Source organism: Octodon degus, unplaced genomic scaffold (assembly GCF_000260255.1).
Source record: "Octodon degus isolate 3935 unplaced genomic scaffold, OctDeg1.0 scaffold00046, whole genome shotgun sequence".
Classification (NCBI taxonomy): domain Eukaryota; kingdom Metazoa; phylum Chordata; class Mammalia; order Rodentia; family Octodontidae; genus Octodon; species Octodon degus.
The window spans coordinates 8,681,690-8,687,523 of NW_004524622.1; positions in this window are offsets into that span (position 1 = coordinate 8,681,690).

Sequence of the window (5,834 nt, forward strand, 5' to 3'; positions counted from 1 at the left end):
TTGACTGGATAGATTTTCAGAAAGCACAATACCTGTGTCAGTGGGTACACAATTATTTGAAAGTTATTCTCTGAGAGAAACATTTATATTGTCTCAAAACTTCTTTCCTCCTCAAATCTGCCAATATCTAGGACTACAGTTGAGCAGTGGATTTTGGATTCCAGGCATGTGGTAAGTCCAGGATTTTGCAAAAACCTGGGCCTGGACTTTCATAAATTGTTATTAAATTGTGGAGGACCACTTAAGCAGCTCTCCTTGAAAGAAGAGCGACTGTCTCATTTTGACTGAGCCTGACCCTATTTCCTCATATTGTTGTGTACAGAACTGGCTAGGACTTCTGTTTATCCTTCAATTGGCCTTAAGCAATGTATATTGGTCTAGCTGAGGTGCTGGTGATAGTCTTTGAAGGTGGCATGAGTGTTTCCCTGGTAACCTATACCTGCTGCTCCTTAATGTGAGCCGGGTAGAGACAGGACAAAGAGCTAATGCTCTGTGCTGCCAGCTGGGATCGAGCCTTGAGACAGAGGCTATCACTTCCTGGGGCTTGAAAGAGTACATCAAAGCTGAAGCACCAGACCCCCCAAAACATTAGATACTATCTCATTAGCATAAAGCAGATTACTATCTCTGCATATCCTCTCTGCATATGGCAGAGGTAAATGGAGGCCACCCACCTAGCTCAGTTCACAGAGTAACCTACTTCCCACAATTCTCAGTCATTCTTCCTCAAGCCACTCCCCCACTGAATAAAACCAGGTGAGGCCCTGGGTCTCAGCCTCTTGGTTCTGGAAAGCCATCTTCATGGCTGAACTTAGGGCCTCTTGGCTCCCCAGTAATTATAAATATGTTTTAGTCTTTACTTTGGCCATGGGTTGCACTGAAAGTGGTAGATTGGAATTAACTTGGTGGGATTCCAATAACATATCTTTGGGATTACAAATATTAACTTCTTGGACTGAAATGAGAACCAGGAAGGGACTCCTACATTAAATCATCCTTGAACTCTATAAGCTCAGCTATTACTCAACTGAATACTTTTTAAACTTTTAAAAATATAGATAATCATGTATCAAGAGTTTCTTACCTGAGGGCCATTGAGATAGCTCAGTGGACTAAGCACCTGCTTAGGCAAGTACAGGGACTGGGGTTTGATCCCCAGCACCACCTGCCATGCTGGCCCCACTCCCAGGTGTGCTGAGCTAGCCACCAAGACTGGGTGTGGTGGCGCACACCTGTAACCCCAGTGCTGGGGAGGCTGAAACAGGCGGATCACCATGAGTCTAAGTTGCGTAGTGAGACCCTGTACCAAATACATTTTTTAAAAAATTCTTTTTAAAGTTTATTATCTGAGCACTAAAATTTCCAGACTTTTTGAGAAAATACTGGCCAATGGTCATTTTCTATGCAGCAGGCACTATTCTAAAAACTACATATGCTGCTGTCATAGGATTATTTATTTATTTATTTATTTATTTTTTGCAGAACTGGGATTGAACTTGGGCCCTTGCCTTTGCCAGGGAAGCACTTATTCCACTAAGCCATCTCCCTGGCCCCTGTCATAGGATTGTTGCAGCAATCTTTTGAGGTAGTTACTCTTGTTATCCCCACTTTGTATAGTAAGGATATGAAACTCAGAAAAGCTCCAGTATTCGCCTAAGGTCATGCAGCTGTAATCAAACCTCAGTCAGGCTTACTGCAGGTCCTGCCCCCTTGACTGCAGTACTTCCTAATTCTGGAAGTAGAGTATGAGATATTAAGAACTATCTACTTTTAAAAGATTTCAATGAATGTATTTTGAGTGTCTTTTGATAAGGAAAATCTAGCAATGCATACAAAGGTGTATGCTCTTCTCTCAGGGGGTCAGATAGGTATTCAATTAACATTAAAAGACAGACAGTGGGGCACGATAGTGTAGGCCTATAATCTCAGCAATCAAGAGGCTGAGACAGAAGGGTTGCTGCAAGTTTGAGGCCAGACTCAGATACATGGTGAGATCCTGTCTCATAAAAAACAGCAATAAACAAAAGGCTGAAGAGCATAAAGTACAATAAAAATTTAAAAAAAAAAAAAAAACCACCTGAAGGGAGCCGGTGTTGCATGCCCATAATCCCAACCATTCAGAAGTTTGAGGCAAAAGGATCACAAGTTTGCAGTCAGTATGAGCAATTTAGCAAGGTTCTGTTTCAAAATGTGAAAATGTTGGGAATGGAGCTCAGTGGGAAAGCTCTTGTTAGCAAGGATGAGACACAGGGTTCAATCCCATTAATACACACACACACACACACACACACACACACACAAGTACAGGATGATGATCAATATGTAGGCAACCAGTGATGAGTTCCTAGAGGAGATGATACTTTTAGGTCCCTTGAAATAACAAACAGTGCACTACTGGTGGAGACAGGAAAAGAGCAACTCCAGTGGCCAGGCTCAGATCTAGGCTCTGTCACTTACTAGCTGTGCAGCTTCTCCTTGGGGCGGTTTTCTCCTCGTGCCTAGCGGAGGGTGGTTCCACGGACCTCTCAGGGCTGCTGTGCAAATAACGCAACTCCAACAGCACACAGGAAAGGCTCACTGATGTTCTGTTCCCTTTTGGGCTCACTGAGTCATTTCAGAACCCCCGTCACTCTGGGGCCACCGACCAGTGAAACTTACCCTCCGTCAAGGCGGCGCCTTGGTCAACTATTCAAAAGCAGTTGAGCCACTTAAACTCACTACAGGGTTTGTAAAGGAAATGAGCACTGAGGATGAACTTCAGCAGTGTGACCAGGAGCTACTGTAATAGAACAAATGGATTGTTTATCAGCTTTCTATCTGCCCCTAACAAAACCATGTGAAATGAGGCATTAAACCTCGGTTTTAAAAAAAGATGACAAACACTGACTAATTTACTGGAGTAGAACATATTGAGGCAGATGTTTAGTTTTGCATTAAATCTATATCTAGCGTTTTCATTAAAGGGGGCAAAATGTAGACTTTATTGATGCTTCAGTACCCATTTCAGATTAATGCTTAACATTGAAAATTGTCCATGAAATTGCAAATGTATCTGTAAACACATCAGAAGGGGCAGGCTAAGTGCTGTGCGCTCGTTCATAGCCAGCCCTTTTGGAGGCTTATTTGGCCATGCTTGCGTAGGTTGTGCATTGTTAATACTCCTGATTGCTTAGTTAAATGCCCTTTTAGATAGGGAGAGAAAAGGCATAGAAAAAGTGGGGGCACATATCACTTTTGTGTAATGAACAATTAAGTCATGATATACTTCTTGATTTGTAGTTGACATTCCCAGGATAATTAGGTTAGTATCCTTCTTAAAAAGCTATTAGCTTCCATAACCATCATTCATGGTCACAGTTTAGATGAAATAGTGTAGACAAAAAAAAAAAAAAAAAAAAAAAAAAAAAAGGATTAATGACCTTAGAGTGGAAATAATCATTTTTAAAAAAAGAACCTAATTTTTTAGCACCACCAAAACTAAAATAAAATTAAACTTTTATTTTTTTAAGTTTTCAGGGGAGGGGTGCCAGGAATTGAACTCAAAACCTTGCACTTGCTAGGCAGCTGCTGTGCCACTGAGGTATAAAATTACTGGAGTAGATATACTGAGGTATATCCCTGGCCCCAAGAAATTTATTTTTTAGAGCCAGGGAGATAGCTCAGTAGAATAAGCTGCCTGCCTGGCAAGCGCAGGGTCCTGAGTTCAATACCTGGTATCGCAAAAAACCCCAAAAACAACAACAACAAAAACATTAAATCTCGACTCGGATTGTTTATATACAGATATCTAAATGGTTAGGGAGAAATTCTGTTGTATATTTCTTTACTCAGAGTAATAAAAATTAAGAGATGTATAAAGACAAAGTGATACAGTTTGCAAGTGTGTTCTGGAATCAGACTCCTTGGGTTTGAATCCCAGCTCCAGTTCTTATTGGCAATTACTGATCAGCAGATCCATGGGAATTTGGAATGAAGGAAAGTTAGTGCTTCAAAGAAGGAGACGGTTACCAAGAAGAAAAATGGAAGGGATACAGGAGGCATGAACAACAGTTCAGGGTGCACCAAGAGAGGACAATGAAATGGAAGAATGGAGGGCAAGGAGCAATGGCACACTCTGCTCCTCAGGACGGACCCCCCCCCCCCCGAAGCTAAAGGCCTTTAATAAGAGGCTGGGGAATCATTTCAAATAAGGACCCATAAAATAGGTTTGCATTTAGCCCTACTATGCAAGAGAAGTTTCATATTCACAATTCTCGTTCCACCTGAAGCAGGATTGGTGACCACTTAGCCGTCAGAGCAAATTAAGTAAACACAGTGGTCAGGAGGAGAAAAGTGGAGCCAGTGGAATGGTCTAGAGACTTCCAGACATTATCTTTCTTTCTTTCTTTTTCTTTTCTTTTTTTTTTTTTTTTCAGAGCCAGGGATTGAACTCAGGCCCTTGTGCTTGCAGAGAAGCGCTTATTCCACTGAGCCATCTCCCCTGCCTTTCTTTCTTTCTTTCTTTCTTTCTTTCTTTCTTTCTTTCTTTCTTTCTTTCTTTCTTTCTTTCTTTCTTTCTTCTTTCTCAGTGCAGACAATCAAACCTAGAACCTCCACCACAAGTCTGCCCCCGCAGTGAGCTGAGACAGCTATTGAGACAGGTGGTGGGCCCCTGTAATCCCAGTGCTTGGGAGGATGAAAACAGAAGGATCACTAAGTCTGATCTATGTAGTGAGACCCTGCAGACCCTGTACTAAGTACATAAAAAAAAACAACCCTAGAACCTCATTCATGCTAGGTAAGCGTTGTATCACTGAAGGAAGAACAATCCCAACACGACACTTTCTTTTGACTTCCTGTTTCACCTTAAGTGTTTTGCTCTTTCAACCCTCCTCCCTGAAATCATATCATATAAGATTAAGTACTGACTTCTCACCAAAGTCATTTCTGACTGCCTTGGAAACACCCAGCACCTGATCCTCAGGCTGGCGTTTGGTTTTAGAAATACTCTCCAAAAATTCATGATGCTATTTTCAGAAATCCTTGCTCTCTGTTTTGGTCCTAGAGAATAACAGATCACCCAGGCCTCTATTTCCGAAACTGTGTACCCAGAATTCTAAAAGAATTAATGGGTGCTGCATAAGCAAAGGGTTCTAAGATCAAACAGCTTTTAAATGCATATTGTTAAATAAAATTAAATATATTTCTCTATTCTGCAGGCTTCTCGGAGCCTCTGAGATGCTGATGTGCTATGTAAATATCCAAAAGAAAATAAGGCATGCTGAATTTCTCACGTTTATTTACCACGAGAATTGTCTCCCACAGTCCACACTGAGGCTATTGTTCTTGAGCTTGTGCTTGTTCTTGTTCTTGTGTTAAGAGACCATCTTATTAATGTTTCCTGGGATAGTCTCAAATTCCTGGGCATCAGCAGTCTCCCTGCTTCAGCCTCCAAAAATCTGGTACAACAGGAATGCACTACCATTCCTGGCTTAGACTAGTATATTTGTAGGTGTTACCCCAGAAACTATTTTCCCAAGCTTTGAAAGTAAAAGGTTCCAGTTACGATGTAGAAAGAAACAAGGGAGTATTAGTCACACATTGACAAAAGGAAGACATAGATAACCTATAAAACCATATTTTTTTTTAATTTTTAAATTTTAAAATTTTTTTTTACTGCAGAAACAAAACATTTAAGTGTTAATTTTGGGGGGAAAACACCACAGAATGAAACTTCCAGCTCATGACCAATCTGAGTCTTAAGTTATTTATTTAGGCCATCTCTTGCAGAAGCAAAGGGATGGAAGATCAGTATGATGGTCACCATTTGATATAAGTAAGGAAGATGAGCTTAA